This window comes from Manacus candei, unplaced genomic scaffold (assembly GCF_025592945.1).
Source record: "Manacus candei isolate 608988 ecotype Guabito, Panama unplaced genomic scaffold, ASM2559294v1 h1tg000011l, whole genome shotgun sequence".
In the NCBI taxonomy this organism is placed as follows: Eukaryota; Metazoa; Chordata; class Aves; order Passeriformes; family Pipridae; genus Manacus; species Manacus candei.
This window is the reverse complement of record NW_026138059.1, coordinates 10570611-10598052: the sequence shown is the minus strand read 5'-3', so window position 1 is coordinate 10598052 and position 27442 is coordinate 10570611. Positions and strand designations below refer to the sequence as shown.

The 27442-nt window shown below is 37.3% G+C and overlaps 1 protein-coding gene and 1 long non-coding RNA gene across 15 annotated transcripts in view; one reads left to right on the top strand and one right to left on the bottom strand.

The window, feature by feature from the left end:
• DLGAP2 (DLG associated protein 2) overlaps positions 1-27442 on the bottom strand; it is a 455335-nt gene that overhangs the window by 117525 nt on the left and 310368 nt on the right. The gene's annotated exons all lie outside the window — the stretch shown is intronic.
• On the top strand, positions 17078-21273 carry LOC127466835 (uncharacterized). The gene is made up of 3 exons (XR_007902878.1): positions 17078-17889; positions 18895-18977; positions 19069-21273. It is a non-coding gene; the product is annotated as an uncharacterized LOC127466835 (long non-coding RNA).

The window sequence follows — 27442 nt, the reverse complement described above, 5'->3', positions numbered from 1 at the left end:
TGGTTTGTTTTCTTTTTTTTTTAATAAAAACTAATGGCTCCAATGATAGGAAATGGCATTAGAAAAGTTAATAAAACCAATAAAGAAACAAATATTTGGGCACCATAAGTAGGATGATACATGCATAGGTGATGATTCATGTAACTGGCGAGTAAATATTGTGACAATATACACATAAGAACTTCTGGAAATGAACTCACTAACCTACTATTAATATTAAATAAATGGACATGCTAATGCAGTGGCATTTAGGACTGCACTGTCTATATATATTGAATCCAAAAGCCATCATTAATTGGCATATATATTTATTTCCATTTACAAGAATCAGATTTCCCCTGGAGATTCATCTAAAATTAAACAGAACATGTGAAAATAAGAATAAAAGTAATTTCAATGTTTCAGTCTGTAATTTATAAAAAGTGCCATAAATTTTTTTATTCTGTGGTTTTTATTATGTCATGTGTTGTAAACTCTGTGGAAGACTATCTGTGAAACTTCTACAAGCAGCCACTGATGCTTCCTTCAGTTGTTTCTACTCTTCTCGCCTTTCTTCTTTCCATTTGACCATAATTAGGAGGAACATGATACATGTATAGAAAGGAAAACATCAGGCTGAAAAATAAAACTACCTTACATCACGATTCATCAGATTATCAGATATAAATTTTACAGATATAGTGGTAGAAACCTATTGCCTTCTTGCCAGGTGCAAACTCAAAAAATCTTTACCCAGCATACTAAGCAGGAGCATCACGTTTAAAACATATTACCAGAATCCTTCCTGTCTGAAATGTTTAAAATGTTGCACTGTAGGTTATATATTACACTGTTACTGTCTCTATCATCTTAAGAGTCTTTCTCACAACTACCGTATTTTTTTCTGTCCTTCCCACTACTAGTCCAAACATTTTTAGCCAACAATATATTTCTCCTATTGTTGGTAAATCACGTTAATAAATTCTATATTTTGCTCAATCTTCTCCATTTTCCATGGACATGAAGGAAAAAAAAAAGGGGAGTAATCTCTCAGAAGATATTTGGAAGGATCTTTCATCATCCTGATTAAATGTCCAGACTACTTTCATTGCTGAGATTTCACTTCATGTACCACTTCCTTAGCTTCCTTCTTAGATTTTTAAAAAATATTTATTGTTTTTCTTATGGCTCCAGATTATTCTTGGTGGTTTCTATATGAAGACAATTTTTTTTCAATATGTGCCCATAACTGACCTCTACATTAAATAATAGGCCCTATAATAGCCTTGTATGTCTAAAGCTTGGTTTTTGTTAGTATTTCAAAGCTATCAATTGTCTGCTGAGAAAAGCAACAGGCATTCTGACTTTGTATTTATGCTGTGCCTTAATTGTCTTATTAAATTGTAAGTAATTAACATTCCCTGGCATTTAAACATATGAGCATATGAGGTAAAAGACAGCTCATGAGGAGATGAAAAAGAAATAGTTCATACCAATAAAGCACTTTCAAAAAGCCAAGTCCTCATGGCAAAACCAAGAGGAATCTTTTTAACACCAGTGCTGATCAGAAAATAGGCAGCATTTTCTGGCTCCTGTTCCCTGGAGTCAAGATGTTTTATGAAGATATTTTGATCTCAACAAAGCTTCACCAGAATTCAGCAACAAATTCATCTTCTCTTGGGTCCTTTCCTCTGTTCTTTAGGAGTGCGGCTGTAGCCCAGAGACAGAGCAAAGCAGTGTTTGGAGCTCTAAGACAGACTTGGAACAGGAAATACCCGATCTCGTAGAATTTTTCTAGTTGAAAAATTTGAAATTTGGAGGGGTTTATATTGAACTAGAATTAAAAAGAATTAAAATATCCTTCATGAAGTGAACTGTAATGCCTAGATAGATTTTACTTGTGTAAAAAATGTATTGTGTCAGAAAAAGGAAAAAAACTGCAACTTCTGAAAAAAAATAAATCAGAGTTTGTCTGAAAGGAAACGGAAAAGTGTATTCGTAGAAAAAGAAGGTGGAGAATAATGCTGAATACAAGTAAGGATGTCTTTTAAAAGGAACTAGTATAAGTCTAAGAACCAAAGAAGTTTTAACATTTCCTTAGCTATTAACAGAATCTGATGACTGGTAACTCAGTGCTTATGCGAGACATCAGTTTACCTCTTTACTCTAAATAATAATATCACTGTACCACAGAAGAATGTGGTGCAGTCTATCTCCTTCACCAGGGTAAAGAACTAAATACAGATGGACACTAAGGTACATGGGACATGAAAGAAGTACATGTAACTGAACCTAATCTGATCTAAGGGACACAGGGTCTTTCTGTGTTTCATTTTATTTATCTAGATGACTACTTAAAGACTAGATATCAACCTTACCTCTTAGTTATTAAAAGTCTAACTGAAGACAATTGGAAGGACTTTCCAACTCAAAATCAGTTAAATCTGATAAAAAATCTGAAAGTTAAAAAGTAACTTTTAAAAACTTGCAGGGAATTGGTTTTTTTTTCCCCATTAGTTTTAAGTTTCAGGTATCTTTTAGTATCAACATTGTGACTGGCACACAAAAACCCCACGTTTGGCCAAAATGAACCTGTCATATTTTTCATTTGGCAACAGCTTCTCCTTGCTGAATTAATGTGAATTTTGGTGACTCTGTGTGGGTTCCAAAGTTCTAACACTTGCTTTTTGTTTTTCTGCTTTCAATCATTCGCAATAAAAATAGAATTTAGTTTACTACATGGCTGGAGTCCTGAGACCTCTGTATTCAGATATGCCAAATGTCTTGCTTTTTCTACGCAAAGCCAACTTTGTGAGAAAAACAAAACAAGCCTTGAAGCCAGCTTTTAAAAATTTAAACTTTGCTTAAATTGTTTTCCAAGTAACTAAGTCCATAAAAAAGTACATTAGGGAGATAATATTCTGCATTAGAAATGACTCACTGACAAATAATAATCTTTGCTATTGCTGCTTTCTTAGATCTCAGAGTAGGTTTCAGAATACCCTTAATCTGAGTCACTACTTACTTAGAGTCTACTTCTGTTATAACAAATTTTTTACATCCGACTTTCCATCACTGTGCATCAAAATTAAAATGTAAATGAGATTAAATGTGCTCAATTCACAGACCTTTTTTATTAATTTCCCTTTTTCATTTCTTCATTTTAGTGCTCTGTTTTCCTTACTGTTCTAGCATTCTTATTGATAACTCTTCTTCATGATTCATGCAGACTGCACTGTACTAAAAAAACCTGGAACTTGTCTTTTGCTTTCTGACCGCCTTTTGACCAGCTTCTGCTTTCCTTTTCTGATGATGGCATATTTGCAGTGCACACCATCTCCATTCTCTCTTCTATTTGGAGAGTGATATGTTTGTAACAGGGAGATGATTTTCTACATTTTTCTTGTTTTGTGCAAAAAGGACCAGATGCCAGACTTGAGGCGTTAGCTCTTTGTGGATAAAAGTAACATGAACAAGTCAAACTACAAGACCTTAAAGGAAAAATAAAATAAAAAAAAAAGGTTAATCATACCCTGTAAGGTATAGAAATATGCAAAGGGAAACCCAAGAGAAGAAGAACATTGCTTTAATTGCTAGAAAAGAAACTCATGATAAAAGATCTCTTCCTTCATGAAGAGGTTCTTTCATTCCTAAAACCAAATATGAGTTGATGACAATGACCAAATGCAAAGAAAGGATGGACAGCAGTCAAACACAGCACTGACTGAAAGACTGAAATGCTTAAAAAACTTGGAGGCTCAAGTTATGTATGGCTGAGCAACTAGAAAGCTGCAAAAGATATTTTCCAGGTTTTTTCCTAGCCATCTCAGGCTGCAGAGAGGTCACATAAAAGTTTCAGAAAAAGTTTTAACTTTTATCAGGTAGGAATGAGGGGAAGATTCACACAATTTTTAAAAGGAAAACACCTGTTACAATTAATCAGAGAGTGGAAAAAGCTACATAATTCCCTTTGCAAAGATCTCACTTTCACAGAAAGGCATTTGAGAATGCGGAAAAAGCACATCTAAAGTGTGGAAGAATTAATGAAAGGAAAAACAATAAGTAGAAATTGTGAAATATTGCTCTTGCAGGTGAATGTCAATGGAACTAAGGGTCTGAATAGCAATAGGATGCAGTTTGCTGAAATAAATGAAGAGTCTGCAGGGCAAGGTTAAGAATAAAGTAGTATTTTTACGTCAGCTATTCTCTGAAGATCTGTGCTGTCCTTTCTGTGCTAGACCATAATGGAAAATTTGACCTTTCAACATCCTTTTCCCTAAATTTCTTGTGATAAATATTTAATTTAATACACAAAACTGAATTCAATATTCTATTCTCAATTTACAAGAGACAAGGTAATACCACTGGCCATGCTTTCCAGTGCATGTCAAGGCTCTCATGCCCTGGCCTTTCAAAATGAGATGAATTAAAATTCACAACTGCAGTTACATTTCTGAGGGAAAAAAAAAAGAAAAAAGAAAAAAGAGAAAAGAACGGTGAAGTGGCAACATCTGGGCAAATGAGGGAAGGCTGTGAATACGGAACTTATTGGTTTTGCTGCTGGTTTGATTTGGAACCTTGAGTAAGTGACAGTCTTTCTGACTCAGCTACTCAATCTCTGTAGCACGAAATACAGCTATACTCTTCAGACATATAAGTTTCTATTTCTGAGTTTATTCAGGTCTTCCTTGACAAAGTGGCTGCAATAGGTCCACTGAAAGCAGTGCTGAGATGAAGTGGAATGGAGTGGGATGGAATGTGCAACGCTCATGGAAGGGTTGTGTGTCCGTCCACCTGTTCGCCATTGCTGGACAGCTCCCACGGCAGCAGCTGCTCCCACACACTGAGACAGTTCATGCCCTTACACCTCCCCTGATCTCCGTTTGCCCCTCTCCAGCTTGCAGTCTCATAAATATAATAATTTCAAATATGAAGGTTATAAAATACCAAGCAACTGCTAGTTACAAACTGGCTTAATTTTCATGTCCTAGATCCTAAAGCGTCCATTCTAGGCATCCTAGCATACTGTGACAGCTCATTCAAAATGATTAGGGAAATTCATAATACAGAATTTTATTTCACCAAAATGTTGCAATTTATAGACCAGAATAGCTAGATGGAGAATCTCAAACATGCAGGGAGATGCTCCCAGTAATGACATTGCAACATAAAGACTAGATTCAGCACACAGATGCCAAAATCTGTTGGTAGGTGCAACGCTTCAGCAACACTTGGAGGAAAAGGTAACATGCAAAGCAAAGAATGAAACAAGGAAAACAACCTACTTTTCTTCTAAATTGAAGTAATTTCAAGAGAAGCTGGTAACATAAGTATTAAGAAAACATTGCTATTCACCTAATCCATATTTTATTACAAAAGCTAGTGGTTTTCCTTGGACTAGGCTGTTTGAATAGGACCATTTGAGTTTTATTGGTTTTTTATCTGCTGTCATAATTTGTTTGCACTGAAGTTGATGATGAGAGAGATTTCCAGCACACTTTAAACTAACTGTAAAAACAATGAAAAGAAATATGACTTGAGAATGTATTCAAATACAACATCAAAATATACTCATTACCTCTGAAAGTCAGTAGGCATGGCACTGTAGAATAACAATCTCATATCTCACTGTCCTGTGAGAGAGATTTTGGGGGGGGTGAAAAATGGGCAAACATAAATTTATTGAGTTATCTTCTATTTCCATGTAATAATCACTCACATTTAGACTGTATTTAACATTATTACATATGCTTTTGTTAATCCTACACTACGCTACCATCCTGCTCAAGGTGATGTCTAAATTCTGTTTCTATGGCACCATTCACCTTCTCATGCCACTTGTTCTGTGTGCATTACTAGAAAATCCTGAGAAATGTTGCATCATTGTACCAATAAGTGAGTTATCATAAGCTGTGGAAGATAGGTGGAAACAAAGCAATATGAACATCTTTTCTTGATTTCTTGGATTGATGTTTGTGGATTTTTTTCTTCATCTGAAACCAAACTGCTTTATTTTATTCACAGCACTGTAACACTCTTCCAGTCCAGCCGGATCATGCTGGATTCAAAGGAAACGCCTGCAAGATATATAGATGAAGTACTACCTACAAGCTATAAGTACACTAATAAATTAAACAATGCCCAGGAACATCCCCAGGCTTGGATGTGTAGTCAGATATGGGGATAAATTGTTAGATTGGTCGGCTGCGTGTTTTTTGTCTGAGCCTCTAGCAAAAAACCAATGTCCTAAAGTGTTGCCAGCAGTGGTGTGGGATCAGAATGCTGCAGGGAGATGAACAGATCTCTGCCATTTCTAATGGATACTTGCTATGCTTGCATCCATGTGCACATGCAAGTTTTGGAGGCTGACACATTTACTAAGAAAAGTGTCATGCCACATGGTTTCATTGCCCAGCACTATTCCTGGGAGTGTTTCTGCATAGATGTAGATACAATATCTACCCTATGCTGGAATGTTAAGAGCAGCAACAGCTCTTACAGCCATGATGTATTAAGGAAAAAAATTCCTAAACATCTGGCTACAGTTTGTTATTCTTTGGTTAAGAAATGATAGGTGAGATTTAATTCACCCATAATAACTACACACTTAATGAAGGCATCTACATGTGCCCTAGGCATCTGAGCTGCCACATACTTCAGGATTCATTCAATACAGTCAAATGGAATCTGTACTGTGAGTTGAGGCCCCAGTGACGAGACCTTCACAGATTATCATGGGAACTTAGACATCTAGTTTGCCTGTAGACACATATATTTGACATTTCAATCCTGAATTAAGTTTTGTCCAAGACATTTGTGCTTGCCAGCATTACCTAAGGTCATTCAAAACATATCGACAGGAAAAGAACAGAGTAATTTTCTTGATTTCAAAATTATAAGTGAAGCTAAAGAACTGAATGATAAATCAAGAAACTACAGTTTTAATTTGTACATGCAATCTTATTCCTTCTTCTTTGCTCTAGCATATTGGCTAACTTTAAGGCCAGGTAGCTTTGGGTGCATAGGTCAGCTGAGCGGTGTCTCTCATTTAAAACTGGGATTGGAGCATATTCCAGCTCCTATTGATGTACAGGAACAAGAGCTTGGGGAAAGCAAGTCCCTCTAGCATGCAGATGGGTGGAGTATCCAACAGAGAGCTGGGAAGCACTAAAAATACTTGGTGGATACATTCAATGTGTCTCATTCTCTTCTTTCATTTTTCTTGAGGATGGAAACTCTGGTTTCTATTTTTCATCTCTTTTATCTCAAATTCCTTCCTCATAACTAGGACGGTAACTTGAACAACACAGAACTCATTTATTGGCAGTGACCAAGAAGAATTTGGAGTTCTTCCCTTTCCTCTTTCTGAATTTCCATAGTCCTTCTTTCTACCCTATCCACATCTTCTCAAGTCTTCTTATTTGGGGAAATTTATTTCTGATGCATCATTTTATTTAATACATGATAATTGCATCATGGGTTTTGTAAACAATCCTAAAACTGAGTAAATTTAGATTGGTTGACTATGTTTTAACTCTTACGGTTAGGAACTACTCCTGTTGGAGATACCAAAGCCCAAGTTATTCATATTATACAAGTGCTGTTTTTAAAATACCAAAATGTAATGACTTTCATAATAAATAGTATTTTAAATTCAATGTGTGAGAGCTAGCTACTTATTAATATTAAACTGCTGAAATGATCTTAGACAGTATTTCTTTGATGACTATCACCTGAAGCATTTAAAATATTTGTATATAAGCATGTGTTTCATCAGTAAAACCATCTGACTTCATATTTTTAACAAAAGCCTAACTTACATTGACTTATTTTTATTTCTCTCGAATAAGAACTTAATTTATTGCCCAAATGATTCTGTAATTTCTAAAATGATATTATTACAAGTGTCTGACTGTGACTGGGCAAATAGTGGCATACTGACCTATTTGTAATACTTTTCAAATATATTGTAATGTGTGATCTCTACAGGCTATGTAGCAATAAAAATGGCAAAAAGAATAAAACATTCCCAGTGCACACTCTTCCAGTTACTCTACCAGTAAATGGGTTGAGGGTTAGCATATTCATAAATGTATATATTTTATGCAATTTAGTGACAGGAGTGCACAATTATGACACCAACAGTTTTCTTCATAATACATTCGCCTTCAGCAATTTATGCTTCCTATAATGAGAAATCTGGCTATTTTATTACATTTGGCACAAAGCACTTAGCTAATAGTCAGAGACTGGAGAACAACATAAGATAAATTACCATTAATGGTGGAGCTTTTTCCCACTACACTTATAAGAACTCAACTGTACTACAGCTGTTGCCAAACTATTGCGAAAGAAATGAAGTAGTTCTCTCTCTCTCCTCCCAACCTTCATTTATGAGATTTTCTTTTTTACTTGTTAGCAAAAAGAACGTTTTGGCTTGTGAAAAACATTAACATGGAGCTAAAGGCAATCTGTACTACACTTCATACTGTTTCAAAATTCATCCACCAATTCCTTCTTTTGGTTTTCCTTCTTACATTTTCTTCTCTAATAGAAATATAAGATTGAAAGCTGCAAAGATGAAAAGGGTCTCAGAAACTTTCTGTGTATTAGTCTCCTCTTCTGCAGGCATTAAGTCCTATCTGCTTCCTCTCTGTGCATGACTGTGTATACACTTGTATTACTCTCGTGAAGTTCACATATTTGTGCATAATTGACTATGAATTGATTCTGAGAAGAAATATGGTTCACATCTTTGTTCTGGCACTAACACAGATGTGAGATACCAGAATTTAAGCAATCATTTTGACAAATAATAGTTCCTATTTCAAACTTAGGGAATTCTCTTTCACGGTTAGATTTACAAGGGGATCTAGATTCTCAAAGCTGGTCTGACTACATACATATATAAATCCACCTCTCTATCTAAGCAGGATCTAATCATATTTCTGCTTAAGTAAGAGTCCAAGGATTTAGATCTCAGATCTGCACTAATGTTCCCTCAGGATCTAACATTTTGTCACTAATTTTGTTCATCTCGAACATACTGTACTAGGCAGGGAGTAGAAAATTCCCTCCGGAGACACAAGGTAGGCATTTTTTCACCTATTTAATTTACTCCCTCAAACTCTGTTTCTAATGTTTTGCACTGAGCAGCCCTCTCAAGATATCTCTAAAATGTCCTATCTTAATACTTAAATGCACTAAATATTAGCCATCAATTATTTTTCAGTTAACCAAGAAATAAATAATGATTATAATAATAGCTCTCTCTAGTATATACCTCTCGTCATCACTACATATCAGATTTCTTGATGGAATAGTTGGTAGTTGGTGTCACTATTCATAATTTATGAATTGGGAAACAGTGAAGTCATGTTTTGTTGCCAGAAGTCATGTCACAGGCTACATTAATAACTAGGTCTCCTGAATCCCTGGTTAACGCAGTATTCAGATAAGCTATGAACACAAAAGAACCATTAAAGACAGAAACAATGAGTCGGTTGCTCTTCACAGACTAATAAACAGTCTCTAGTTATTTCTCTGTTTCAACAGACAAATCACACCAAAGGATTTATTGTTGCTCTTTTATGCCAAGTGGAAACCTGAGATTTGGTATGCTTTCCATGGAGATGAAAAAGAACCAGAGGAAAACTCAGCTAATGTAATTTGGTGTTCCAAATTCCTTTCACATCCATTCCGAGACACACAGTATTCAGGCTTTTATAGGAAAACCAGAGTAAACAGTTGGACTCAAGAAGAGTCTGTGTCTCACTTCCATTTCCACCAGACAATTTGGCTCATTTAGTGTCTGAATAGTTATTTATAAGCAGACATGTGTTCACTTGTCCATTCTGCGTAGCTTATGTTTGTAAGATATGAAAAGCAATTAGCATGGTGATGAGTCTGAGCTAATAAGGCTCTGGCAAGGGAAGCTGTATTAGCTTAGGGTCAGCATGCTGTTAGACACATTCGAGTAGCTTTCATTTGCCCTGGAGCAGGACAGAACAACCTTGGGTCTATCTAGACAATAGTGTTTTAGACCCAGAACCAAAACTGGCTCCCTCAACTTCCCACAAAGTTTCTGATTACATTGCAATCAGCAATAGTTCCTCCAAGCTGGTGTTTCCAGATGTTTTGCTGCTGCAAAACACTGAGCACAGGGTACAAATAAAGAGGTGTATTGACTAAGTCCCACAAAGCTGTAGTCTACAATGGTTGGTCTGCAACGAGCACTTACAAAACTAGTTAAAAGTGGCTCAAGATGTGTCTGTGATTTGCAGAGACATTAGAGCAGTATAGATATATAAAGTAAGCCTCATTCTGAGCATTTATTATCTTGATACAGCATCCAAATGGCTACTTCAATGTGTCACTTCGAATTTTGATAAGATGATTAGTCTTAGTTGGATACTTCAAAGAGTAACTGTGCTTTGAAGTGATTTTGAGCTTTTGTACATATCTCTGTAAAACACCCATTACAGTGATTTCCAGGAACCATATGAGGATAACACACATAAACTATGTCTTGAAGTCTCAAATCTACCTTTGGACATAAAAATACAGCTCTTTCTGAAGTCAATGAGTTTCATATGGCCCTCACACTAATAAAAGGAAAAGTTTCCACATCTTGAGCCTGCTATTACATGCATCTCAAAAGCTCCATAAGCTCCACCCTAATTATGTTATCTATTTTGTGTTCCCCCAAGAAATTATGTTAGAAAAACTCTCAAGAATTATGCTATAGCACAGAGCTGTCACAGCCAGCCTGTAAAATGTACAGCCTAAATAAGCCTAAATGGCACAGCTTTCTAAAATGTCTGTATTAAGGAGGACATATGTACTTGATTATGTGTACAAAAGTACCATATAGCTATGACCTGAAACAAGGAAGTCACATGTTTGAATAGCCCTCACTGGTAATGGGATGACATTCAAGCACTGTCTTCAACTGTTTTCTCTGCTTTTCCCAGCAGGCTGCCACTTTACCCAAGTCTACAGGAGTCCAACAAAGAAGAAGAGACCTTGACTGACTCTAAGTGCAGCAGTTCATCCAGCAGAGAGCATCTCTCGTACAAGGCATGGTTAGAAGAGCAACGTTTTGAGCACCGCTCAGTGTTTGCCTATAGAAAATGGGCCACAGAGAAACTGCAGCCTTGAAGGTGTTCCTTTAAATTGGAAAAAAAATTCCCAAGTAGCTGCCAGACAATAGCATCAGTAAAATTATATTGTTGACTATTCTCCTCCTGACATTTTTTTTTGCCTTTTGACCTCCCCTTGTCCCAGTGATATACAGACGTATTTACACTCCCTTAATAAATTCAATTGACTAAATCCACCAAATTTTGCATATTCAGTAGGAAAAAAAAGACCTAAAATTGTTTCTGAAAATTAATCAGGATGTCTAGCTAGCCAGCTTCTTCTTCTTCATAAATAATACTTTTTAAAGTATTTAAAGCTTGGGTCTTAATCTTCATTGGGGCAAAAATCAGAATTCAAAAATTTTCATGAGGAAGTTGACATGTAGACACTGTTATTAAAGAACAGCTAAAAGGCAAATGGTGAGATGTCCTGCTTGGTGTCTATACGCTGCTTGCCTTAATGCAGGGACGTGACTCTACATCTCTCAATGACAGCTGAGTACCCTAAACAGCAGGTTAATGTTATTTTCTCTTTAGTTGGAGCTGTTTCATCTTGTTTAAATAATTAAGGATTCAGTGACCCCTGAAGAGCGTGTTTCTCTAATCCAGTGACTAGGACATTCACTTGGCAAATTGACCTGCTGATCTGATAAGAAAGTATTCTGCAAAGACATTTATAGTCAATTTATTCCTAACTAAAAAGGAGAGAGTTGTTTTTTTCCTCATCCTTTCATTAATTCTCTCAATAGTCACTTATCTCCTGATTGAGTACTGGTTGATGTTTGTCACAGTGCTGGTAAGTTAGCAATTCTCTAAGCAGCACATTTGCAAAGTGTAAGAAAATGCTTGTATAATATGAAACGGGCTTAACATTTTATATATAACATAAAATGGATTTAAAACAATCACTTCTGAAAATGCTTTTATTTTTAGGTTTGGAAATGGGCTAAGGAAGCGTGCATATATATATATATATATAGGTGCAAAATGCACACTTAATACACTTATGTACACTTGTTTGGTGTACACTTATAAAGTCCGAATATAAAGTTTCCATCTCTCATATAGTATCAAGTACCAAAAAACTAATATGGATGAGTATGTAGAACGCTTTAGCAGAGAAACCTATTAGACTCCATATGGTGGAGTTGAGGGTCATGAACTTTGTTCTTTGACACTGCATGAGGCACTACTGTATCTAATTCCACTATGAACTTTATTAAGAAGGAACAGTATCAGAAACACCATAGGAATCACATCTCTGCAGTGAGACAAGAAGTTTTCTAGAGGACTCCCAACCTATTCCTACAGAAATCAGTGCTCTGAATGCAAAGCAAGTCTGGCCCTTTCAGCAGCTTGGTCTTCCAGTCATGCTTGAATGTCTCTGCTCAAAGTGCAAAACTGTAAAAAAGCATAGCCCATGCTTATGCATCTTGACGTCTACCTGTTTCCAACATATTTATCTGGAAATTTGTAAAGTGGATTGGGGTAGGTGTGTAAATACTGTTCCTATTTCCTCCATGGGGTTTGAATATTAGAACACTTGGAACTGGACAAAGCCTTCCCACCTGGCCTCCCATCAGGCAGCACCCGGCCATGTTTTGGGGCCCTTTCTCGAGGACATTTTTAATGAGAGAACATTGTCCTCAGAGGGGACAGTTTAGCCACTTACTATGTTCGGGGACTTGCGTTACTTGTTGCCACAACCTGCTTTGCTGCCTGGCTGTTGTGGCTCGTTTTCAAGTGCAGCTCCATATGTGTTTGGGAAGAACTGCTGCAGTGCCCTGATACTGATGGCTCTGGAAATACCCAGGGGCAGCCTGTCCTTTCTCCTGCCCTGCCTCCTGCCACCAGAGTTGCAGTGGGGCAAGGCTGTTGCATGAGGCCAGTGCAGGGAAGAAGAGTCTGTATCATCCCAGCTTTAGTTCTCCCATCTTCCGTCCCCCCTGCCACAGTGAGGAGAAACTAAAATCTACTACAGAACATACTGAAACAAAGTTAAAAATGCAGCCCTAAACAGTCTATACAAAGACCGTGCCTGACAGCCTGGGCGGATTTTATGTGCCTCTCCCTATTATTTTTCCCTGTGCTGGCTGCTGTCTTATTTTCCAATGTGCAGTTGTTCAGGAAGCGGCACAAAGCTCAAGCGATGCAGTGGTTGCCATGGAGAGAAGCTCGAGTTTGCACTTTATTCATTTTATTTATTTCTGAATGGCAGCCTGCTGCAGTACGTAAAATCTGCATAGCTTGCTAGTACACTGGATGCCACAAACCTGGGGCTGTATTTAAGGATAATCTGTATTTGGAAAAGCACAGTAAAAAGCTGAACCTCATTTGCAGCTGATTTCATTTCTTATTTGGGATTGGATTTCCCTGGAGACTTGTGTCAGAAATGTCCACTGAAGTAGAATTAACACTTACCTCAATTACATAACATTTTATATCAGTGTTCTAAAATAGGCAATTTCAATAAGACTTTTGGGAGTAAGTGTAGCATGGTCTTTCATTCTTTTTTATTTACATGGCAACTAGAATCACACAGAACCCTTCCTGCCTCCATGAAAAGGACATAATTTGCAGAGTAACATTTACAATTAATTAGCACTGAAAGATGCTACTAAAATTTATCGTTCAGCATTACAGTAAATCCTATCATGCTGAAGTGACACAGGAGAAACATAACATTCTTTTTAGACTCACTCCATCTAATGATGCCAAAGCAGTGTACAATTGCTAATTACAAATCATGTATGGGATAAAGAATCTGTTTGTCCCTCTTTCACCCCCTCCCCCCAAGTTTTGAAGCTTTTACAACAGTCATTGTTTGGAACTAAATACTAGAGGAAGATCCAGTCTGTATTTGTACCACTGTCATTAAAAAAAGTGGATATAAAGATAAAGCAATTTTTAAAAAAATTATAGACTGTGAGTGAGCTGAGGATGTGGACATGGGAGGCAAGCCTTGACTGCCTCGATATTATAATTTTTACCTTATATAGAAAATGAGTATAACTTTTCTATATCTGTTCCTTCATAAAAATAAGTTAACTTATTTACAGAAATACAGTATAGTGGGTGTAATTAGGGATCTTAAAACTCTGCTTGTGTCATTTGTCAGACTCAAGGACTGTATCTTATCCAGTGCTGTGTGCATTCCCTGCTGCCTGGGGAAACAGACATGCAAACCAGCCATAGAAACTCTGCAGGATGAGCACTATGTCTTTATTCTTATTTCCCGCCCCCCATCCCCATCACATACTGCCAAGTTCCTTTGACAGTGCTATCTTTTAATTGGTTTGGCAGGTATTATACAGTTAGTCATATGCACGGATGATTAAATAAGCCAGTTCATATATGTATTTAAATCCACATCTAAGGAACTATATTAAATTTTGTTCTTCTCTATGGGATGAAATAGAGGAAAAACCAAAGGATAAAATAGTAGGAAAAGATCCTTACTTATAAAAGGATGGAAATGAATAGATTGGTTCTGACTGGTGACTCTGTACTATGAGAGTTATTTAATGTCCACACACTTGAACTGAATTACAGAACTAATTTCCAAGTAATACCTTTCATTAGCAGAATGTATGCATTTTCTTTATGTCAAAGAAGTAATATCAAGCCTTCATCTTTACCTAAGAAGGTCATGTGGCCTGTTGCCCTTGCATGGGAGAGCAGGTCAATAATTCAACACTAGAAGAGTTAACATTGAACTTTCCATAAATTTGCATAGGAGTCTTACAGGACTGGAGTAAGCATGTATCAGAGAAAAGCCCCTGAAGGAGTTAGTCAACAAAAGGGTAGTTGTAATCATATTGGAGACTGCAAATGGCTTTCCCTGTAGAAGTTGCTATAGCAGGTGACATAGCTTAAAAAATCATCAGTATACTCAAACAGACCTATTTTTAAGTTGATTTTTCCCCCCCTCTATCCCCAGTACCAGAGTGGCATCCACCTGGACCTTCAGAAATAGACTGTCTTGATGAAGCTTGTGCTGTTACAGACCAGCAACTTGAAAAGGGTTAAATACATTAGCCACTCCACTCAAGAAATGAACAGGAGGAAAAAATGCAACTCCTTAGAGACCAATCTGTCCTCTGGGCAAAACATTCGTATCGTTCATTAAGAAAAACAGAGTATGCTTCTTAGAGGATGACAGACAGAAAAAAATCCCGAATATCAATATTTATTTGCTAAACTAACCTGAGTTCTTTGAAAGGGTGACCAAACTGATAGAAAGGTGATGAAAGCAATCTATCTGGATTTCACCCAGGCATTTGATAAGCTGTCACATCAGAAACTAGTGGGGAAATGATAGGACAGGAACAAGTAATACATTGACATTGATTAAAAGCTGTCTGTCATCCCAAACCAGAAACTGTTAAGTAATTAAGTAACTAGTTAAAAGTTGGAGAGGCAGAGGTCTTGACACTGGCATGTCTCAACATCTGGGTTCATCCTGACATTCTTTTACTATATTTTACAAATGATTTCTTAGTATTTATTTCAAAGGAATAAAATAAAGTAGCTGAAGGAGGAGGACTTGTAACTTTTATGATTGCTACTGCAATGCAGAAAAGTATCTAATTCCACATATGTATATATTTTCTTCATGGATTTTTATTTAATAGCATTATTCTTCCCTACAAAGACATTAGAAAAAGTCAGCAAAAAAATAAAAAACAGATTATAGAAATTTATTTCTATGACTTGAGATCTGGACACGATGCACAAAACACTCAGGAGGACAAACCGTAAATTCTCTTTCATGGGAGTAAATGGAAAACCCATATACTGAGTTTTTTATATGGGGAAAACCCATGTACACACAAATAGATTTGTTTCCTGGTCCCTACTCAAAGGCATCCTAAACTGAAGCCCAAGTAGTGGGGAACCTCTGGCATTTCTGGAGAACCAGCTGAAATTCGAAGTGTAACACAAAATGAAAATAACAAAAATTCAGGAAAAACTTGGGATTTGTTCCAACTTGAAACAGAAAGAAATTAAGTAAAGAAGTATGAGACTCCTCTAACTAAAGGACGTGATTCTACAAAATCTCTTTCACTTTTCTCTCTTTGTATATCATTCTCCATTTAATTCTGTGCAATTGCACAGAATTAATATCTTCAATTTACATACATATCTTCAATTTACATATCTTCAATTTACATACAGACTTCAAGTAAAATGGGAAATATAAAAAGATTAAAGTGTTCATGACAGTTTAAAGCAAAGAAGTGCACTTGCCTAAAACAAACATATTCACTTTTCCCTATCTTATTATTAATAATACATGTATAAAGCATATTAAGAACTACAAAACACAAACATGTCACACTTCTTTCTCTACAGCAGTGTTCAAAGTAACTGATAGCTCATGAATAACAGTTTCAAAAGCTGTATGTGGATACACTTCCAAATACTTAAGCAGTACAAAGAACTTTAATCTCAAACTGATGGGTTTACAGAGGTATTATTTAAACATGAAAGTCTAATCAATATCCTAGAAGAGCCATGTACAAGGTATTTTTTTAATATACCTTTGTGCAACTGAAAAGACGTTGGACCTGAAAATTATATATTTCATTTTTGTGATACTGAAATTTTCAAATTGGGCCTAGCTCAATATACAGAAGTCATTAGATTATGAAAAATCTGATTTTTCTCCCCCGCCTTACTTTTTCGCCCATAGAATACAAAATGATTCTCTACCAGAGTCATATGGAGGTACTGCAATCTAAACATATTATCAGCTGTGACAGAAATGCTATTTCTGTTGAATAACAAAGGAATGCTGTGACAACCCTGTCAACTTTTGGCAGGTAATGGTACCGATTCTATTCCTTGGGTGTTTTGCACTACTGTGGTTCAGCTTGCCTTTTCTGACTGGCAGCAGGGCGGAAGGAGAGAGGCAGCTCTTTCTTGTGGCCATGTATGTAGTGGGTTGGCTTTTGGGTTGGCCTTCCTTAGCAACAGGGGTCAGAAATCTAAGGAAGTATTCCATATCATCCTTTAGCGTAACACAACATATAAATAAGGCAGAGATAAGAGAGCTCACTCTCTTCTCTCTTCCAGTGGCTGAAGGTGACAGGTCTCTCCTCAGACAGTCTTTGCTTGTATAGGTCAGGGCCTGCCTGCTTGGACCTGCTGTTATCTCCGGTCCCTCCGGGAGGCGTGGGGGAGTTGGTTGGTGCTTCGCACGGTTCTGCTGTCTCGTTCAGGGAAGTATTTAATTCAATTTTTGTATTTATTCACTAACTTTCTATTAATGGGTATATTTGGAGGATATTTGTTTTTAGGGTTTTTTTATCCCTGTTTCCCTCCTCCCTTTTCCTTTTTTTTCCCTGGGAGCTCCCTATCGTGTGTACAATTTATTCAAATTGTATATACAATTGTAAATATATGTGAATATATATTTTTGATATAATTCCATTTAGTTTGTTTTTTTTTCCCTTGCTTGAGAGAGCAGGAGGGGGGAGGAGACAGCTTGGACTCGGCAAGAGAGCCATACCAAACTTACACAATGTAGTACCCTCATCATCAGTTTGTGCCAGTCCTGACTGTTAGCCAAGCTTTTGCATGTACGTGACCCTAAATTCCCTCAACTGGTACATCAAACTCAGTGTAGTTACAATGACCTATATTTAATGCAGAGTTTCTCCAAGAAAGCAGTACCTTGCATCATCCCTGAAACATGACAGTGCTTCTCAGTGGGAACAACTTCAAACAATGAAGAAAGAATAACTGCAACTTTCGAAAAATCCAGGTAGTAGCAGAAACAAAGTAGATTATATTAGGCCTGATTGTTCTGTGTGTACTTATCAAAGTGTGCAAACAAGTAACCTGTAAGTAGTATCAATATGAAACAGATCTGAGTTATTTAGCTTGATTTTTGGTGCAGAAAGCTGAGTGGAGTTGACCAAGTCAATACAAGGATTAATCTCAAATTATTACAAAAGTTCTTTCAGAGAAATTACTCTTTTAACTTTTCACTTGGGTGCTTCACCTTCCTGTACAAAGTGTACTAGGAGTCTCATTGCTAATGGAAGGCTTTATGAAAGACAATGAAAAGTAAAAAAGTAAAAAAAAGCCTAAGCACCTAGTAAATTTCAGGTACTTTTATCTTAAATAATGTGCATCTGTTTGACAAAAAGGTGGATGAATCATTTTAGTACCAGGGCTCTTTCAATGTTTTAAATATGTGACTCAAAACTTCCAGAACCATCTCTAATCCCATATTACTTGAAGACTTTCAAACTCCTAGGTGAAGGCATACAAGCATAGATTTTTTATAATGTAGATAACAAGATTTTTGAAGATTCTTTATGAAAGAGATTATCACATAGGGCTGACATTTGCTGTGAGCAAGTTTCTAATTTGATGGGAAAAGAAAAAGCATCTCCAAAAACAACTAAGTTAACCACAAGGCAAAATTGTTGTTCTTGAATATTTCTCAAAGCACCAGAGTTTATCATTGTGTGCATGTATTTATAAATCTTTGGTGTTTTTCACTATAATATGTCAGTACTAATACAACATCTACTCTGTCTCCACTAAGAGATGGGTGGATGTTTCAGAACAAGGACCTATATCTACCTTGATACTTTTAATGCATTTTAAATACCCCATGTGCTTCCAAAATTCTTTTGAGAATCTTGCTTGAGATCCTGGCCTAAAACATTACTGCCTCACCCCCATCTGAATTCTCTATGTGATGAGCAGTACATGAACATTTGTAGTGAAATCTTGTAAATTTAATAAAATGTTACAGGTTATGGTTTAAACAACAGTTATTCATACTTAAGATGCTTCCTTAACACTCTTTGCTGCTGTTCTCACCAGTGCCTCAGTAATGTAAGTACATTTGTTTAACATGAACTTGGGAGTTCACTGAGTCTCATTTAAAACCTAGAAACATTTATGGGACTATTTTCATTCATTTCAGCTTTCTTGGGATCAGATCTGTAGAATTTAGCCATATAGTGATGCTGCTTCTAGAAATAATCACTTATCAGCCCATCTGGAACAGTACTCAAACACAAAATAAGATAATATCTGTATCTGAAATATTCAATTCCAAAGACACTTTGCATTCAAGTGGAAACAGCTGCATAGCCAGAAACATCCAAGTATACTGACTAAATACTAATCGTGTACTGGAAGCATACCGTTTTCAGTGAGAATAACATGAATGCAATTCATTAATATTCATGATTACCACATGTATTATTAGTATAATTAACCTCATTCATATATCCATAGGCATGGATTTGGATAGGTGGACTACCCATTCTTATGGTGAGTGCAAAATCAGCTGGACAGCTGGGTTTGCAGTGTTGTGATGACTGATAAAAACCTTGGCCACTGGCTGGATACTAGTGGCATCTCCACACATAAAACTGGGGTCAGTTGTTTAACACCATTAATGTCTGGAGGAGGTGATGGAGTCCATCATCAGCAACAGTATCAGTTTAGGGGGAAAGGTCAGCAAGACAGCTGTTAGTACTGCAATTCAGCAGAACCTGACTGGCTAGAGAAAGAGGCTAATAATAAACTCGTGGTGTGCAAGATAAATGCCAAGTCCTGTCTCTGGCATATAATAGCCTCTTGCCTCAGTTGAGCTGGTGGTCAGATGATTCCAAGGCAGCTTTGCAGAAAAGGAGTTGGGATTCCTGGTGGATAACAACGTGAATGTGACTTAATGGGGCACCCTTGAAGGCTGTCAAATATTGGACAAAGTTTCCTAGAAAGGCTGCAGATATCTCTGTCCTTGGAGATGTTCAAAATTGACTCTACAGGGCCTTGAGAAACTCCAGGTCAGCATTGCTTTGACTGGGACCTGGACTAGATGTTCTGCAGAGCTCCCTTACAATTTGTATTATTTTGTGTTTCTAGATTTTAGCAATCTCTATTAAAAGATGGAAGACTACACATTTACACTAATTGCAAAAGTATTAGCTCTCTTGCATATTACATCCACCTATCTCCATCTTTTATGAGTGAATAGAGTTGTACTTGAGTATTCTTTTGTAGCATCATATCCTGTTCAATTTTCACTACAGCATATTTGTCATCCTTAAAGCAAAAAATAATTTTGCAAGTCTGACACTGCAACAATGAAAGTACAGCATGCTCATAAGCCAGATATTTTCTAGCTAAGAAGATATTTGCTAGCATCTGTTTTACACGACTTAGTGACTACCTTCTGACAGACATAGCGCACCATTTGTAGTATATGCTCTTTGCTCAGTATATTTAATAAACAGATTGCCTTCTGTTCATTCGATAATGCAAATTTACTTGTCTCAAAAAATGAATTTGTATACCCCAAGAAAGTATAACCTTCTAGAATTTGACTTAGTTTATAAAACAGCATTTTTTTGACAGTACCATGCAATTAAAGGGCACATTATTGAGTGTACATGGGCACCCAAAACATGAAAATTCCACTGCTAATTGGCCTGTTTTCCAGTGTACCTCTCCATGACACTCTGCTTACCATGTTTTTCTGAAAACTTCTTTTTAGGATCCCATAGATTTTTATTACTTGCAGACTAAACGTGTGGCTGTGCTTTAGTTAACTTGAAGCCTGCAAAGAAAAATTAGAGACTCTACTGTGTTGTAGCTTGGAGGCAGTAAAGTTATTTGCTATGGAGATATAATATGTGCTTGTGTTCATGTCACAGAATCTGTATAAATATCAAGCTTGTACTCTCCTGTATATTGACAATTTTCTGGCTCTGCAGGTTATTCCGTCAGTCACTAAGTTCTGGGTATCATCTTTCCTGCACTTCCTATGGTTTCCCTTTACTTTGTCTCCTTTTGTCTTTCTGATTTACAACAGAAAACAACAAATGAACATAAGCTATTATATGAAAGAATGTTGTCCTGGTTTTGTTGATAGTTGTTGTTGTAGTTTCACCATAACTCATTCTAATTGTCCTTCATGCAATTAAAATAAAATTTATTTTAAAAGAGAGGGAGTTTCAATACTTTCTAGGAAGTGATGATCCTTTAATACCAGTATGTACTGATTTAATATAGTAACAACACCCAGCAATTGAATTTCAGACACTATGTGTATTCAAATAAAATGAATAAAAATAAACACCAGCTTTTTCTCCTAAGTCACTGAATTGAAAACAGCCATTCCCTGAAGCACTGCTACTGAAGCTCTCTACTACTGGACCATTTGCTGAAGCTCCTCATTCTCTGAGCTCTCCTACTCTGGATGACAGTTTTTCTTTAGTAAAACTCTACATTAAAAGGCAAATAAAGTGAGCTTTAATTCAGCTGCTTTTCCTTGATTCTGAGGAATTATAATGTCTCTGCTGAGAAACCAAGTGAGATTAAATTTCACACAATCGTATTGATAATCATTCTTCAACGGCCTTCTTTATCTCAATCAGATTTCAAAGGTGCAATAGCAAGAAAGTGATGGTCCTGGACATTCTAAATAGGATATATTTTACTGTGCAGATTTTAAAAGTTGATGGAACATTAGGGTTAGTTTATTTGAAATACAGAGTTCTGAATTTCTCTCTTTAGAGAGTTTATTTTTACCACACCAGTCATTCAAATACATCTCATTCACCTGCTGATGGTACCTAAGGCAACACAATTTAATTGAGATCATAACTTTCCCTCTGAGCATGTCCAAATTCTGAGGCACATAAATACTCCAAAGACAAAAATAACTGAACACATTTAAACATTCAGTTTCTATGGATACAAATAAAAGTAAAATGTCTAATGTGAGTTCTTATTCAGCCTGATGCCTTACAGATTAGAAGCACTTCATTAAGCCTTAGAGACAGATATTATTCCATAAATAAATACATAAAATAATAAAAAAGAACCATCCAAAATCCCACATCCTCTGTTTCTGATATGCAATTGTGTATTCTAGTTGTATAAGGATTACCACTGGCAGACAGTTCCTGCTTTCCCATTCCCACCCCACATTACAACCTTATTGATAGACTTGAGATATAGTTTGTGTCATTTTCAAAAGAAAAATTTTTCTGTTGAAACATGAGAAAACTCAAAGCTCAGGACTTTGAGGCTTCTGGCCTTCACTCCAAGTGCTTAGAGAATAACAGCTACAGAGTTAACTGCTACAGATGCCTGATGCTGCTAGGTCAAAGTAATGAATGTTACATGGCTGACCTTTTAAGCCAAGATCAGCAAAAAAAGACCTGAAAAGCACAGTAGCATGATTAGAGATGTAGAAGTACTCGTGAGATTTCTCTCAGGCAGTTAGACACAGAGCCTAGTTTTTAAAAGTGTATTTTAAATGGCACTCTATTCAGTCTTAAAGATCATATTCGAAGAGGTGTTGTTCACAATTATCATCATCTTTAATGCTGTTTTCTGAATCCTGTGCTTCTGCAAGCCTTATTAATTAGCTTAATGTCTGAGTAAGCTCTTTCTTCTCACAAACTGCAGGTAAAATACAACATGAGATTGTCAGCACTGATGGTTTCTGTAAAGCTTTTTGCTAAAGCACAAGCTTCAATGATTATTCCTCAGCCAAATTCCATGCAATAGCCATGAAAGTCATCATTAGCACAGCACTGGGCTTCAACTCAGTTCCTGGTAGGGCTTTATTAGCTCCATACTGTATCACATTAAATATGGCTGCAAGGTTTTTTGGTCTGAATCTTGCTCACAAATGACCAGCTCAGAGCCTGAGCAGAATGACTAAAAATATAGATACCTAGAAGAGCCATAAATTACAGCAGGGGGGCCAGCTTTGACCACTTTAAGTTGACCTAACTCACTTGTTTTTTATACTGTTAAACCTGTTTATCCACCAAAGTACCTGCCAAATGTTTTATGTTAGTAGAGACCACGTATCTACTTTGCTAAAATTTATTAGGCACTGTCTTTGTGCCTGAAAAGGACAAAAGAGCTGCATAAAGCTGGGTTCAATGGACAGAAGTTCCATTGCCTGCTGAACCAACTAATTCCAGTGCAGACACAGGCAGGAGCAGCACCACAAGTGTTCCCAAGTGGAGGCTAAGGGCAGTGAGATCCCTCACACCTGCCTTGGGCAGCTGCAAGGTCTGTGCCTGGTCACTCCCTGCTCGTGCGGCTTGGAGCCAACATGAGCTGCTCCCCCCAAGTCCTCTTTCAGTTTTCCCGTGCTTGCTATCAACACTGTGTTCTTTTCAGCCTCCTTTACTGGCAATAATTGTCCCTAACAACACTTCAGACACTGGATTCTCACTTATCAGTGCCTGCATTTTTGCAGTTGAGGGTTTGTTATGATGCAGACCTACCCAAGGAAATTCTATACATACCACCCCTTTCTTTATGTCTATAGATGCCTACCCATGGCACTGTGTTATGGAGATTTACCACTCCAGTAAACATTAATTTAGGGATCTCTCATCTCCATTTTCCACAGTATCATTAGTATTAGTTGTCTAAAACTGCCATTTCACTACATATTCTCAAAGTCTTATTAATATATGCTTTATTTGTTCTTCTGGCATAGAATTTTAAGAAGATCTGACTTGTGCAATCAGGTTGTTCATTGGTCTGGCAGTTTGCAGATACCCTACCAATTAACTGAACTCAAGGGCTGATTTTAAAAAGGAATAAGAATTACTAAAGACAACTTGTGAAAATCAGAAAATGAGTAGAGAAATGCACAATAGTGACTCCACTAAGGCAGAAGCCAAGTGCCCAAATGGCACACGGGTATTAGGTGGGCAGTGCTCACACAGTTGAAGGGTAGCAACATTACTACTGTATGGGCTGTTACATGGGACAGTAGAGGAACACTGGGAAGGGAGGGATGAAAAGTCAGACAATGAACACAATTCATGGGACATTAGACTTCAGTATTTCCATTTGCCTAAATAGGAACTTATTTTGTGCATTTTATCATGCTCATCAGTTATCCTGATTAATTAAGACTTGACTGTATACTTAATACCTTATCAATTCTTATGAAGAGTAGTTGATGGAAAAATCATTTTACTTATCATTCACTAAGACCCCAAAAATTTATGTTACTTGGCTAGAATTCCACCAAAATACTTCCAAGTACTTTAGAAGCCTGAACTTACCTTCCATGCTTATTTAGCTCAACAGGAGTAAGACTCAACTGCCTAAATGAATCCTAGCAAACACTGTTGATAGTCAATGTGGAGATAAAGTGCTATTGGGGAATAGGCTGCTATTCATCCAGTCTTAAAACAGATATCTTCAATAGGTCTGATGAACCATATCATGAAAGAATTTGCTTCTCTCCATTTACTGTAGAGTCTGGGGTAACTAGCTTTAACACAGAGACTCCTACAGTGTAGTACAGTGTTTCTTAGATTCAAGTCGGATGAATGTTATCTCAGGAATTCAAATGTAGAATCAGATACTTAATGTACAAAAAAATCATGTCAAGGATTCAACAGTGAAATTCTTCAAAAGGAAGAACAAAACAATAGGCAAATCTCATTTAACCCCAGCTGACTACCCCCTCCAGAATTAAACTCAGAGATTAATTATTTTTTTTTTTTTTCAAAACTTCTTGTTCTGTATCTCCAATGCAGTAAAACAGATAGGCTGAACAGTTAGGCTAATATTAGAGACAGACACACTAATCACTACTTGGAAGGGATCTTCCCTGCTGTCTCCTCTTCCAAATGCACTTTTTCTGTGAGGCCCAAATTTGGCAGCTGATAGCACAAACTTCCACAGTGATCTGTGGCATACTGCAAAGAAATAGCCATAGCCCTGCTTTCCCCAGTCCTTTGCACCTCCTGTAACTGAACCTTGTCAGTTTTAACCCAGTCCATTCTGCCTCAATCGAACACGCAGAATACTTGTCTATGATTTAACAAGAGTTAAAATTATCTTTTAGGAAAAAAGCAGTGAAACTGCAAAGCAAAAAAAATATGACAACCAGTTCTAAATGGTAGCTACTAACAATAATATTCTTCAGTACCTATGCTGAGTATTTCCTACCCTGAACCCTGCCAGGAGGTGACTCATACATGTAGAGACACAAACTCACACAGGGAAACCTTACACCACAATGCCTAATGAGTCTATGAACCCCTGCACTGATTCACCACCTGATACACTCCACTGCACACCTCTGCAACCTGGTCCAGAGATTATCCGGACCTGAAGATGCTCAGTGTGGGCTGAGCTTTGCTATTGCTGAGTAACTTCAAGCTTGGAGGCCAGGGCACAAAAGGTGGGAAGGCCACTGCCCTCCCCTTTCTCACACCCACATGGGTGCAGGTTGTGGAGAAGCCCACATTCAGATCTGCAAATGCAGAAGTGAGAGCTTCCAGCATCCACAGTCTTGCCGCAGGCTGTACATCTCCACTGCCTAACATATGGAAATCAGCTTCCAGAGCTGACCTACTTGCTCCAAGGGAGGCCCTGTGAAGTCAGTCCCCCAGCTATGCTTGTACTTACTTCCATGCCAAAGTCTGGTAATGCAAACTCAGGCAAATCAGCAGTGCAATTTTTAGGGATTTTGAACTTAGTGTCAGGGTTTGAGAGCAATAAGAGTTGCCTTAACAATCCAGAAGAAAGCTGTACTAAGGCTGGTTTGGAGTGTCTATAGATTCATAAAACTTTTATTTTTCCTACTTTTTTAGAAATATTATGAAAACAGTTGAAGACAGTGATAGCTTATACTTCTATCTTGTCCTAACATGCCCAAAGCCTTATCTAGTATTCTTTGCATATCCAGCACTGATGGGAAAATAGGTTAGACTTCAGCTATATAACTATGAAAAAAAATCTCAAATACCCCAAACACCTCTATTTCAAGAAAATATAATTTGCTGTCTTGTGCAAATTGACTAAGATTTTGGTATCCACTTGAGAGAGCTTCTGCTCACAAAATATGCTTTTTTCTCAATAAATAAAAGAGATGACTTCAAAAGCCATAAAACATTTGAAACATTCACATCATCTCATCCCTAATTCTTATTGCAGACACTCCTCCTATTGCATAACATATGTGTTGGAGAGGTTTGCAAAAGTTTATGCAAACTGTACGCAATATTTTAAAGATTAAGCACTAAAATACAGAGGAAGAGGTCAAGAAAACAGACAAGCTATGATATTAAACAGCAAAATAAGAACACTCTACATAACTTTTTAGAGTTTATGAGGAGTGAATAGTGTAACATCCATTCAAAGCATGACTTTCAGTAATATAATTAAAAATGTGTGACAGTCTACAAACAGAGCTATAATCCACCTTGACAGATGTTAGTGCATCAAGCAAATCCTGACCTGGGAGTCCTGCCACTTTCTTAATTGGAACAGTAACTGGGTTTGCCTGAAAGAGTGAAATGTATTCCTCATCCTAAATTGTACCAATGGATAACGGAAAAATCAGACAGAGCAGAAAGACTGCAGAAACAACTGGAAAATAAATGCAGTTGAAGACAAGTTTCTGTTGACAAAACTTAATTGAAAGGAATCAGATCATGCAAGGAAAGTTGTTTATGAGGCCACATAAGAAGGGCTGTAAAGCTCTTATTTTAAAAATATGTCAGTATTCTGAGCTAGAAAGGCATGACAATAATGTACACCAAGGGAGGAACTGCCCCCCAGTTCTGTGCAGGCTCTGACAGGGAAAACTCAGCTATCTGATGGCTACAGAAGAAACAAGTGCAATAGTTCCAATGAGATAATATCTCTGTACAAGTGCATACTTACTCAGGATTATATCTATATGGACTCTATTTACATGTTGTGCTGGTTTTGGCAGGACTAGAGTTGATTTTTGTCACAGTAGCTGGTATGGGGCTACGTTTTGGATTTGTGCTGAAAACAGTGCTGATAATACAAGGATATTTTCATTGTTGTTGATCAGTGCTCGCACAAAATCAAGGCTTTTTCCGCTCCTCACCCTAACCCAGCAGCAAGAAGGCTGGGGGTGCACAAGGAGTTGGGAGGGGACAACAGCTGGAATAGCTGATCCCAGCCGACCCAAAGGATATCCCACATGGTGTCACGCTCAGCATAAAAAGCTGTGGGAAGACGGAGGAATGGGGGTGACGTTCGGAGTGATGGTGTTCATCTTCATGAATCACCGCTACCCTGCTTTCTTGGAGACAGCTGAATGACGTGGTGAATGAATTCTTTGCTTTGCTTTTGGGTGCAGCTTTTGCTTTACATATTAAACTGCCTTAATCTCAACCCACAAGTTTTCTCACTTTTATGCTTTCAATTTTCTCCCCTTGGAGGGGAGTGAGCAAGCGGCTGCACAGGGCCATGCTGCTAGTTAGGATTAAACCATGACACAAGTAAATAAAATGGGCCTGGGCCATTACATTGGC